Genomic DNA, 13,859 nt, shown 5'->3' with positions numbered 1-13,859 from the left:
GAAAAGCTATAAATTTAATATTTTCCTGAAAAAATGCCATTCTCCTCAGTTCTATTACCACTTCGAACCATTATAGGCCTAATTTTATTTTATCACTAGCCGTACCCGTGCGCTCCGCTGCACCCGTTAGAAATAAATATAAAGTAATTACATAAGTAAAATAGGACATTTGATCCAGGGAATATTCGTGTTTGATAGAAGGATAAATCGTTTAATATGTTACTTAATTTAAATTATGTTTAACTAATTAAAATGGAATCATTTTGGTCCAGAGAGCACTCATTTGCTGCAATGACAATTCCTTTAACATGTTTCTTAATTTTTATTACATGCATCCATAGTTCAATGACCATTGACATCATTTACATTTATTGTGTATACTTTATTTTACTTGGTATATGTTTCCATTGAATTATGGTAATAACTTAATTTTAACTCTTGTTTTCTACGTATTCAGTAAATGGCGCTTGGGCCACTATGGTTCTGAACCCTTCAAATAACTTAAATAACTTAAATTAAATTAAATTATATTATATTATATTATATTATATTATATTATATTATATTATATTATATTATATTATATTATATTATATTATATATTATATTATATTATATTATATATTATATTATATTATATTATATTATATTATATTATATTATATTATATTATATTATATTATATTATATTATATTATATTTTATTATATTATATTATATTATATTATATTATATTACATAAAAAGTGTGTTGATAACGGATGTACTCGAATTAGAAAGTTTTTAAATTGTTGTGGTAGCTCTTGAATCTCAGGAGGAACAAATTTTATTTTACAACGGCAACATAATCTGCTTGGCTCATTACCCAAATTTTTTGCATTGCATTTAATGCATATGAAATTTATGTATTTTAACTCGATTCAATTGAGCATAGTTAAAATTTGGATTATAAAATAATGAAATGCTAAGCTAACATATTATTACTGCATACTAAATCAATACACTCTCGTTGTTCGTTAATTCTCTGAGATAAACATTATTTTAAGAAATACAGGAAACGAATGCACAGAATAGCCTATCAAGTTTTCTGTGCATAAGAAGCTATTTTAAACTTGCCTGTCCTCAATTCACTTAGAAGTTACTGTAATAACATTATAGCATTATGTCCATACAGAGAAACTACACTTGCCAATGGTGAAATAATAATTCATTATACAAATCGGTTAATTTAGCTTCCGATATTGCTTCATACAAACACAGAAACATTTTCTGTAGGCTATGATTCATAGCTTTCGATTGTTGTTGAACAAGGCCCCTTATAGACGAAGTCATTTGTTTATTTCATTACACGGCATTAGATGGCAGTTATTTTAATTTTAAAACTCATTTATCCCATTAAATATCAGTCCTATCAAAATGTTTCAAAGAATAAAACTTATCGCAAGTGATTTTTTAAGAAATATTTGTTATGTAACATTTTTCATAAAAATCATTAATAAGCGAGATATTTCTATTTATTTAATTCAGGTCCCCTTATAACCCCCCTTTTTTGAATGCCATATAGCCTATAATCTAAGTTACAACGAACTTAATTTATATTCCAATTTTCATCGAAATCCGTTCAGCCATTATCGCGTGAAAAGGTAACAAACATACAGACAGACAGACAGACATACAAACAAAAATTTCAAAAAAGCGATTTTCGGTTTTAGGGTGGTTAATTATATATTTTAGGACCAATTATTTTTGGAAAATCGAATATTATCAGAAAAATTTCGACTACAGATTTATTATTAATATAGATTGGCGTTAAAATTGAAATTTGTTACATTTCATGTAAATAATGTGTTATTCCTATGTCAAGACGTTTTCAAATATCTCCAACTTCTCTAAAATACGATTTGGGTGCATAAAATAAAAGTAGAGTATTGTAATAAGAAATTAAACGAATATACAGGGCTCCTACAAAAGTCTTTTAAGGTATCGAACACATTTAGTTTAGATTCTACGAATCTGAGGTGCATGAATATGGCACCAATGGGAAGGGAAACTCAATACCCGGCCCAGGAACAATTTTCCCCTTGAAATTAAGTCTGGTTCACAGGGAGCTTTACCTGAAAGCCACATTTGAATAAAATATACGTCACTGTAGGTACGTTAACAGAAAACCACAATTCAAGTCACACAGAATTTTTTGCACTCAAAGTTGGGTTTCTGGCGCTTTGTCAGCCTACTTGAGTTGTGTGAATATAAAGGGAGAAATTTGGACGTTGTCGGGTGTAGTTCCTGAGTAGCTCAGTCGGTAGAGCATTCGTGCGCTAAGCGAAGAGTCCCGGGATACCCGGCCCCGGAACAATTTTTACCTTGAAATTATTCAAGAAACTAAAAAATTTTAGTTGTGGCAACATTGTTTTTCTACTTGGTAACACTGCCTCATAACAGCGCATATAAACAAATTTGTTCATTGTTGAGGTGAAATGGATGCTATAGAGGGCAGAAGAGCTTAATTCACATGAGAATCAATCGGTTATTAATGTGCAACGGCATTACCGAACAAAGTTTGGTGCAGATCCAACCAGTGGGCCTACATTCGGAAGACAACTGATTTTAAGCGGTTGTGATTTCGTCCATACCGTCTACAGTTGCGCAAAGCCCTAAAACCAGAGAACAAATTACTAGAAGAAATTTCTGCATAAGTATGCATATTTTAATTGAAAACGGTGATGAATGTATTCGTTCCGTGGTGTTTTCTGACTAAGCCACTTTCATCTTTCTGGTAAGGTGTGCAGACATAACCTCATAATCTGGTGGTTGGAAAATCCGCGTACCTACGTGGAACTTGAATATAGGCTTGATATGTGCCGTGTTACCAAGGGAGATACACTGAATAGCTTTAAGGTAAGGAACTAAACTTTTTGAGTTTATCTTTACATTGGTACTATTTTTATGGACCTCAGATTCATAGAAAGTAAATTACATGTGTTCGAAACCTGGAAGGACTTTCGTAGGAGTCCTGTATAATAGGCTACCGTTTATTATAAAATAATTGGCACTGTGTGACAACGCTAAAATTGAATTCCAATTTAATCCCCATCATAATTCGACACATTTTCAGGCTGTTTACCGTTCCCAAAAAGTTCGTGGCAGAAGAAATATCATACAATAGACAACTTTAAGATGTATAGGTCTTATGCGGAGACTAAGCAGAAGGTAGTAAAATAGGGAAGAGTAGAGGATGCTGGGTTTGCAGTGAATGAACTGCCCTTAGGCGGAAACCTATAAATTAATAGTTCTCATAAGAGGAGTCTACGAAATGTTAGCTGCAGATTGTAATACGATGTTGAACGAAAATTATTTTCAGTCTTCATGAGTTCACAGAAATATTTTTACATTAGTAATATGTAATAATTGTTACTTTTTGAGAATTCGCCTTAGAACTTATTAGATCAACTGAAATTGACTCGCAAATGGTTTTCTATTACATGTTCCATAACCCAAATTTAGAGTAAATTTATGAATTTACCTTGAAACCATCCTAATATTGCATAATGTTTTAAGTACTTAAATTTAATAAGGAACAATTTCACCACCCATATTTGATGTAAGTTTTCATTAAATCTTGATTTAAGTAAGACTTAGCCAATATTGAACTTCACTGCACATTAAAGGAGTGGTCAGCGTCCTAAGTAATAATTGGTTTTCAGGACCTGATCTTGTCCACTTAGTTAGGCCTAATTTAAGTCTATGAAAAATATTAAATATTATGTTTTATTTAACGACGCTCGGAATTGCAGAGGTTATATCAGCGTCGCCGGATGTGCCGGAATTTTGTCCCGCAGGAGTTCTTTTACATGCCAGTAAATCTACTGACATGAGCCTTTCGCACTTAAGCACACTTAAATTCCATCGACCTGGCCCGGGATCGAACCCGCAACCTTGGGCATAGAAGGCCAGCGCTATACCAACTCGCCAACCAGGTCGACTCTATGAAAAATGGTGGCGAGACTGGGACTGAATTATGTCTTCAATAGCGAAGAAATGGCTAATTATGACAAATTAGATAAAATAGATCTTGCATGGACGGAGATTTTACATTAACACAAATGTTTTATAAACATCGAGAATTCAAGATATAAACATACTTGGTATTTATTTATTACCAAAAAGCCTGTGACAATGCTAATAAGACACAACTATGGCAAGTCTGCCAACAATATTAATAGGTCTATATGCAATTAAAAGTATAGTGGCGTCCCTCCGTTGGAAACTTCTAATTTGGAAAGCCAGCTGACTGCGCTCACTAGAGGAACACCACTCAATACGTCACAGATAAGGGGATTGCTTTGCTTATGCTCGACGCTGACATCAAAAGATACAGTAGAGAAGAAGAAAGAAATGTATTTAAACTTATATATGAAAATATTACGAATTTAAATAAGAATTATTTTAGCATCTAAATTAGTACACGTAGAAATAAAAGGAGAAGATTTTTAGTAACACATTGAAATACACTCCGAATAACTTCGAACTCCGATTCCAGATGATTCTAGGACGTTTTATTTGAAACTACTTTAAAACGGAAAGTGCCTGTAAAAGATTCAATGCTGCTTTTGATAATCATTCACGTTTAGAATCTCTGAAACTCTTGACAGCAAAAGTGAAAGATAGCGTTGAAAAAATTGAATATAACATGTTTCAGCAAGCAGAATACGTCAATATAGTCCCACTCCATGCGGGTTGTCGTCGATGTGGTATGTCGTAGACCATAGTCTGAATCCAACGTTTTTCTTGGCCTACCCAGGTTGTGACGTTCACACGGTACTGTCGTTAGGAGTGACATGATCAAAATTAATATATTTAAATGTATTAATAAATTTTATCCGGGGTTTTCCCTCAACCCAAATTGAGAAAATGCTGAGTAACTTTCGGTCCTGGACCCCGGACTCATTTCACCGGCATTATCACCTTCATCTCATTCAGATGCTAAATAACCTAAGACGTTTATAAAGCGTCGTAAAATAACCAAAAAATTAAATAAATAAATAAATAAATAAACAAATAAACAAATAAATAAATAAATAAATAAATGTATTAACAAATTATGTTAAATCTGTACGTGTATTTTCTTTAAAGGTACTTATTATGTTCGTTAGTTATTCCGAATGAAGTAAAACAAATTAATTTTAGGGATTCAAGGAAATTACTGAATACGAAATTACATCGCGATTATAACAACAAAAATTGCTCCATAAAACACTATCCAAATGTAAATGCGATTAAAGAAAAAGTTGGAAAGACGAAAGAAAGTATATAATTAAATTGACTGCATATGTTTAACATAAAATTTCACCGAGCAGCAAGATTTTCTATGAATTGAAACTAAATAGCGTTTCTTATTGACTTTTGTGTATTGATTACGAAAATGTACTTAGTTTTTGCTCATCACATCAGAATATTCCACAATTCGTAATTTTATTTTTAGTTAAGGGACGAGGGGACTGAATTTTCAAACTTCCACATTTCTTGACAGCTATTCTTAAAAGTTTTACTGCTAATTAACAGTATTAATATTACCAAATTTGAATTTAATCGGACTAATAGTTATTAAGTTATTTTTTAAATATTGTATAATGCCAATTAATCAAACGTTCCATGGGCCACTGTTTTCTACAAATAACATTAAATGTAATAATATTTCTTTTGACTATGAATTACAGTCGTAGAAACATTTTTACATTGAGATATTTAGTATAACTTATTTATTTAATTGTAATATTTTTAGAAGTGAATGTAGACCCTATCCCGCCCATGCCAATTTTACCTTCTTCAGGTAAACTTCTCTCAGAAACTATGGCACAGTTATGAAACCTTGCACATTTATAATTTGCATCTTTCTGAACGTTTGTGTATTGTTTTAATTTTTTTCGTACAAAAAGTAATATATTTTTTATTTTTTGACAATTTTTTGCTGCAATTTTAAAGTAATTTCATATATATATATATGTATATATATATATATATATATATATATATATATATATATATATATATATATATATCTGTAAGTTGTTAGGTTAATGTGGATATGAATTAAATATTTCATGTTCTCACCGCTGCCGCATGCCTGGCCTGTGTTTGACACTGGTAGAATTTTTGCATCCCTTAATAAGCCTGATTTTTGTACCTGAAGTAACACGACACTGATGTGCAGGTGCCTGTTCCTATCTCTGGTATACTTATGACTGTTTAAAGTGTTTTGCAGACAGTATGTCTGGGCTACTAAAATCTCGGAACGTCACGGACAGACGGAATAAAACATGTGTAATTGCACTTTATAGCAGATTTTAGAAACTGTGCTTCTGCATTAATTAAAAAATAAATAAATCGTAGCGTGATAATATTTAGGTTCCGCCTGCTTTAGAATATGACGAATGAAATTAAAACATTTTCGTTAAAATAATTTTTGTAAATTAGCTGAATAGCCAATCACGAGAATCCAATTTTAAAGCAACACAACAATGGCACCAGAAAAAAAATTATTTTATCCTATCGTACACTAATGTCTAATCGTAGGTGTATTAATGATCCAGATGTGTTCTGCTATACAGGGATATCATTTTATTTTTACTTCAATTTTTATTGCACCTCAGTTTTTTAATGTACTTCACTCCCACCCCCTCTACTAGTAAACTTCAAACCGCCTCCACACAGAACCAAGCCGCGTATGCAGTCAAAGTCGCCTTATGGTCATAGTAAGCAGTACTGAGTTAGTGAGTATAGTACGTTCCAGAAATATGTTCGAGTTTTCCAGTGACGAAAGAGCTTTCAATATTGAATCATATTTTCGCACAGGTACTGTCGTCCATTTGCCTACGTCGCATCCCGATTTCCCCCACCTGCTTCTGCTAGCCTCTCTGTAAAGGCTAGTGGCTGGGCTGTCTTAGCTCTTATATGAAACATAAATTTCTGTTAGGAATTGGACGTCTACGTAATATTATAAAATAACTTAAATAAAAGGGCATCGTTAAGTAATTAACAGTCACGTGATTTCCCCCCTTTCTACGACCCTACGACAAAACTACTTGGACGGACAGTAGATAGCATGTCTGAGTAATTTTATCTTTTCGGATCGGGCAGAAGTGAAGATTGAATTTACAGTACGTAAGGTACTCTTTTATAGAGTAGATACAGAATAATTTCAACATGAGTTACTTGGAATTAGGTACAATAGTCTACAGTGCTATAATATGCACAAAAGAACTGAAGCCTGTATCGAAATGAACGTCCACAATTTTCAAAAATGTGTTTAAATATCCATATTATGATTATTTTTCAATTTAACTTCATTCTCTATATTGTACGCTAATGTGCTGTAGACGGTATAATATACACTGCATAAATAATACGTCCGCATGGCAAGCTCAGTTCGTGAGTAAAAAACACTTAATGTTAATACAGTACTGTATTTTGATTAAACTAGAACCTAATGAAAATTATCGAACTCAAAATCGCGATATTTCCTAGTTTACGTAAATGGTGAACAACTTTTCTTCCCTTCTCTACCTAGTAAAGTGATTTGTTTGTATTTTACGCGAGTATCATCGAACGCCAGTCATGGAAGGGGATAGCAAACGGTGTTTCCGGTTCTCAACCGTTAATCCAAAGGTATAGCCAGGTTAATATTAGATATGTTAGACGTTAGTAAAAACAATTCTCCCTGTATATGTGGCTCATTTGCAGCTGCAAAGCAATGGCAGAAAATTGATGCTTTTGTGAGACGTGTGATTCAGAAAAGAATGCTTGGGATAACGTCAAAACGGTTGTAAATAATTTCTTAAGCAACTATGAAGACCCCGATTACAAATAAATGGTTGAAACTGTGTTGCATAACTTCAGAACCTTGGGCTGCAAGATGAGTGTTAAAGTTAATTTTCTATATTCGCATCTCAATTATTTTCCCGAGAATTTAGGCGTTTTTAGTGAGGAACATGGTGAAAGTTTTCATCTGGACATCAAGACATGAAAACTAGATGCCAAGGAAAGTAGAGCGTGAGTATGATATCTGATTACTGCTGAATGCTTAAAGAGACTATTCTTTAGAAACGCCTTCCAGGAAGTCAAGGAAACGAAATTTCAAGTGGAATGAGTTGCACATATGGTCAAGATAAGATTATATGAGTATAAATATTAAATTGTTACTACCTTTGTTATTTAGTTAATAGGCCTAATTTTAATTTTGTCACAAACTCTGATTTACTTCTATTTAACAAACATGAACACGATATATTTGCCTTAAGACTATACTTTACTTTTTTTGTGATTTGTGAAAAATTCTGATGTGATGGAATTATTTGGAGATCAGTTTCGAATTCAGCACAAAAAACTGTTAAGAATCAGTTATCAGATAAAAATCACCAGGAAAAAGTATTAAATTGCAGCACTGGGTTATTATATGAAGACATTCACATGGACGCTAAAACACATTCCAGATTCCGCCTGAGAAACCACTGAATACTTCGCACATGGCTGAGCTGATATTTGGACTGTCTAAACAAAAATTAACGGCTTAAATCAGACACCCTGTATATGATCACAAAAGGAACGTCAACATCAGGAGAGAATTAAACATAACCGTCATCACCGATACCATATCAAATACCGAAACAACTTTTATGAACATGTATCTCGGATGCTCAAACGGGCTACCTCAGAAGCTGTTACATTACAATCCTTAGGGATAGACAGACTTTGGACTACCAAGAAAGAGGTGGAGAGATCAGCTTTCAAGCAGTATTCAACCTGAAGCGGATGAGAACAGAAGTCCTAATCCAAGTTAGTCCATGATGATGGTACAGAGTGATTTATATAGAACTGACACATTTCTTTCATTAATTGTTTTCCAAACGAATTGTGCTAGCGACAACTTCTTATACCTAAAATGTAGAGGAATTTTGGGAGATTATTTACCTCTATAGCAAATGTTGAAAATGTCCTCCATCCTGCATTAGAGACAACTCAACACGTCGTTCCATGTTACTGGCCACTCGTTGGAGGACTCTGTTGTCAATATCTTGAATCTCCTGTGTGATGTTGTGCTTCAGATCATCCAATGTCTGGGGACGTGTGGCGTAAACCCTGTCTTGTAAGTAACCCCATAGAAAGAAGTCCGGCGTTGTCAAATCCGGAGATCTCGGTGGCCACAGGTTCCTGGAAATTATTCGGTCGTCAAAGAAACTTGCAATTAGATCCATGGATTCATTTGATGTATGGCATGTAGCGCTATCTTGCTGAAAATATCCTTGACTCAGCTCTACATCGTCCAGTTGCTCAACAAACTCAAAGACAACGTCTTAATGATTTTTTGGGTGACTGCTCCAGTCGTGCTCTTACGTCAACAACAACCGTGGGAAGCCTAGATGAACGATGCTTGCCCTTTTCACTCACCAGAGATCCAGTTGTTTCTAATTTGTTTACCAGTCCCAGTATTGTGTTTCTTTTGGGAGGATTGCGAATACCAAATTCTCTCTGGTATGCCCTTTGAGTACCTGTAATTGAATTCGTAATCCAGTATTGCTTCACAAGGAAGAGTAGTTGATTTAATGTGTACTGCATTTTCACGTTGACACAAAATGTCGAGAACAGCTGCCAACAATAGGAATAAAACATAAACATCTGCGCATCTAGTGCTGCCTACAATAGGAATAAAACATAAACATCTGCGCATCTAGTGACAAGGAATCGAAAGTCCAGAACATTCTGCTTAATTTGGTGCTAAAATTGGGACATTGGATGAATTTCCAACGGAATAATTAAAGAAAGAAATGTGTCATTTCTATATAAATTACTCTGTATAAGAATTTTCTAATATTCAATGATAGCGTGTGTAATGAAAGATGTGAAATCTTAGCAAATTTGAAACCCCGGATAATTTAATCACGGCTTTCGAATGAAATTTCAAAGATTAAAAACAAGATATTCTTTTATCGCTCAAATCTTTTATAAATGCGAGGCATACAGTACATGTATGCTAGAAGTGGGTGGTGTGATTTTTATTCATAAACAGATCATATTTCTCAGACAATAGCATATCCAGCTTTTGTTATACTAACCGCTATGCAAACAGGGAATGGATTTCACGTGGGAAGAATATTCTTTACTTGAACTTCCTGTGCATTTTAATATTACCGAGAATAGGAAGGAAGACAAAATATCCCAAATTTCAGACAATTTCAATGAAAAGCGAATGTATACAACTGTTTAGCTCTTTGCAAATTCATCGAACCACAATTCTGAGAAGATGAGCTCAATGGAAGAAAGAAAGAAAGAAAGAAAGAAAGAAAGAAAGAAAGAAAGAAAGAAAGAAAGAAAAAGAGAAATAAAGAGAGAAATAAAGAAGAAAGAAAGTAATAAAGAAAAAGAGAAAGAAAGAAAGAGAGGAATAAAGAAGAAAGAAAGGATTAAAGAAAGAAAGAAAGAGAGAAATAAAGAGAGAAATAAAGAAGAAAGAAAGAAAGGAATAAAGAAAAAGAGAAAGAAATAAAGAAAGCATTAAAGAAAGAAAGAGAGAAATAAAGAAGAAAGAAAGCATTAAAGAAAGAAAGAAAGTGAGAAATAAAGAAGAAAGAAAGAAAGAAAGAAAGAAAGAAAGAGAGAAATAAAGAGAGAAATAAAGAAGAAAGAAAGGAATAAAGTAAGAAAGAAAGAAAGAAAGAGAGAAATAAAGAAGGAAGAAAGGAAGGAATAAAGAAAGAGAGAATGAAAGAAAAAAGAAAGAACGGGAGAAAGAAAGAGAGAAATAAAGAGAGAAATAAAGAAGAAAGAAAGAAAGAAAGGAATAAAGAAAGAAAGAGAGAAATAAAGAAAGAAATAAAGAGAGAAATAAAGAAAGGAATAAAGAAAGAGCGAATGAAAGAAAGAGAGAAATAAAGAGAGAAATAAAGAAGAAAGAAAGGAATAAAGAAAGAAATAAAGAGAGAAATAAAGAAGAAAGAAAGAAAGGAATAAAGTAAGAAAGAAAGAAATAAAGAGAGAAATAAAGAAGAAAGAAAGGAATAAAGAAAGAGAGAAAGAAAGAAAGGGAGAAAGAAAGAGAGAAATAAAGAGACAAATAAAGAAGAAAGAAAAAAAGGAATAAAGAAAGAAAGAAAGTAAGAAAGAAAGAGAGAAATAAAGAAGAAAGAAAGAAGGAAAGGAATAAAGTAAGAAAGAAAGAGAGAAATAAAGAAGAAAGAAAGAAAGGAATAAAGAAAGAGAGAAAGAAAGAAAAAAGAAAGAAAGGGAGAAAGAAAGAGAGAAATAAAGAAGAAAGAAAGGAATAAAGAAAGAGAGAAAGAAAGAAAAAAGAAAGAAAGGGAGAAAGAAAGAGAGAAATAAAGAAAGGAATAAAGTAAGGAAGAAACAAAGAAAGAGAGAAATAAAGAGAGAAATAAAGAAGAAAGAAAGAAAGGAAATATAGTAAGAAAGAAAGAAAGAGAGAAATAAAGAGAGACATAAAGAAGAAAGAAAGGAATAAAGAAAGAAAGAAAGGAAAAAAAAAGAAAGACAGGGAGAAAGAAAGAAGAAAGAAAGATAGGATTAAAGTAAGAAAGGAAGAAAGAGAGAAATAAAGAGAGAAATAAAGAAGAAAGAAAGGAATAAAGAAAGAGAGAAAGAAAGAAAAAAGAAGGAAAGGGAGAAAGAAAGAGAGAGATAAAGAGACAAATAAAGAAGAAAGAAAGAAAGGAATAAAGAAAGAAAGAAAGTAAGGAAGAAAGAGAGAAATAAAGAAGAAAGAAAGAAAGGAATAAAGTAAGGAAGAAAGAAAGAGAGAAATAAAGAAGAAAGAAAGAAAGGAATAAAGGAAGAGAGAAAGAAAGAAAAAAGAAAGAAAGGGAGAAAGAAAGAGAGAAATAAAGAAGAAAGAAAGAAAGAAAGGAATAAAGAAAGAGAGAAAGAAAGAAAAAAGAAAGAGAGAAAGAAAGAGAGAAATAAAGAAGAAAGAAAGAAAGGAATAAAGTAAGAATGAAACAAAGAAAGAGAGAAATAAATAGAGAAATAAAGAAGAAAGAAAGAAAGGAATAAAGTAAGAAAGAAAGAAAGAAAGAGAAATAAAGAGAGAAATAAAGAAGAAAGAAAGAAGGAATAAAGAAAGAAAGAAAGAGAGAAATAAAGAGAGAAATAAAGAAGAAAGAAAGGAATAAAGTAAGAAAGAAAGAAAGAAAGAGAGAAATATAGAAGAAAGAAAGGAAGGAATAAAGAAAGAGAGAAATAAAGAAAAAAGAAAGAAAGGGAGAAAGAAAGAGAGAAATAAAGAAGAAAGAAAGAAAGGAATAAAGAAAGAAAGAAAGAAAGAGAGAAATAAAGAAAGAAATAAAGAGAGAAATAAAGAAAGGAATAAAGAAAGAGCGAAAGAAAGAAAGAGAGAAATAAAGAGAGAAATAAAGAAGAAAGAAAGGAATAAAGAAAGAAAGAAAGAGAGAAGTAAAGAAAGAAATAAAGAGAGAAATAAAGAGAGAAATAAAGAAAGGAATAAAGAAAGAGCGAAAGAAACAAAGAGAGAAAAAATAGAGAAATAAAGAAGAAAGAAAGGAATAAAGAAAGAAAGAGAGAGAAATAAAGAGAGAAATAAAGAAGAAAGAAAGAAAGGAATAAAGTAAGAAAGAAAGAAAGAGAGAAATAAAGAGAGTAATAAAGAAGAAAGAAAGAAAGGAATAAAGAAAGAGAGAAAGAAAGAAAAAAGAAAAAGGGAGAAAGAAAGAGAGAAATAAAGAGACAAATAAAGAAGAAAGAAAGAAAGGAATAAAGAAAGAAAGAAAGTAAAAAAGAAAGAAAGAGAGAAATAAAGAAGAAAGAAAGAAAGAAAGGAATAAAGTAAGAAAGAAAGAGAGAAAGAAAGAGAGAAATAAAGAAGAAAGAAAGAAAGGAATAAAGTAAGAAAGAAACAAAGAAAGAGAGAAATATATAGAGAAATAAAGAAGAAAGAAAGAAAGGAATAAAGAAAGAGAGAAAGAAACACAAAAGAAAGAAAGGGAGAAAGAAAGAAGAAAGAAAGAAAGGAATAAAGTAAGAATGAAAGAAAGAGAGAAATAAAGAAGAAAGAAAGGAATAAAGAAAGAAAGAAAGAGAGAAATAAATAGAAATGAAGAAGAAAGAAAGAAAGGAAATAATAATGAAAGAAAGAAAGAATGAGAGAGAGAAATAAAGAAGGAAGAAAGGAATAAAGAAAGAAAAAAGAAATAAAAAAGAGAGAAAGAAAAGAAGAAAGAAGAGAGAGAAATAAAAAGAAAGAAAAATAAAGACAGAAAAAAAGAAAGAAAGAAGAAACAAAGAGAGAAAGAAGAAAGAAAGAAAGAAAGAAAGAAAGAAAGAAAGAAAAACTAATTTAGACTAAATGTGACCTGCATATACTGGTAAATGTTAGCACTGCTTAGAGGCGACACTACGAGTATACCTAAATCCGGCCCTCATTGTCGTAGTAGTAGTAGTAGTAGTAGTAGTAGTAGTAGTAGTAGTAGTAGTAGTAGTAGTAGTAGTAGTAGTAGTAGTAGTAGTAGTAGTGAAAGTTTTGTTTTGCCTGGCTGGCAGAGTTACTGTGCAGTGTGTTGTATACGTACAAGAGCGCGACCGTTTGGCTACAAATTCATTCACAGAACAGGCGTGGTAAGCACAAAGCCTAGGCTGCGGCGTATCTCTTCCTTAAACAAAATGGGCGTTTACTCTCGTAATCTACCCGCATTGTTTTGGTAACAGGGATTAAAGATAATGTGTTATTTGAATTTTATATTAAAGTAATCATTAACGGATGAAATGTAGTAAATTTTTATGTGTGAAATGAACATTATCATTTTTTAGTAATTCTTATGTCCATATTCAATTACTAGA

This window comes from Periplaneta americana, chromosome 13, assembly GCF_040183065.1.
Source record: "Periplaneta americana isolate PAMFEO1 chromosome 13, P.americana_PAMFEO1_priV1, whole genome shotgun sequence".
Taxonomy (NCBI): Eukaryota; Metazoa; Arthropoda; class Insecta; order Blattodea; family Blattidae; genus Periplaneta; species Periplaneta americana.
Note: the sequence above shows the minus strand (reverse complement) of the source record.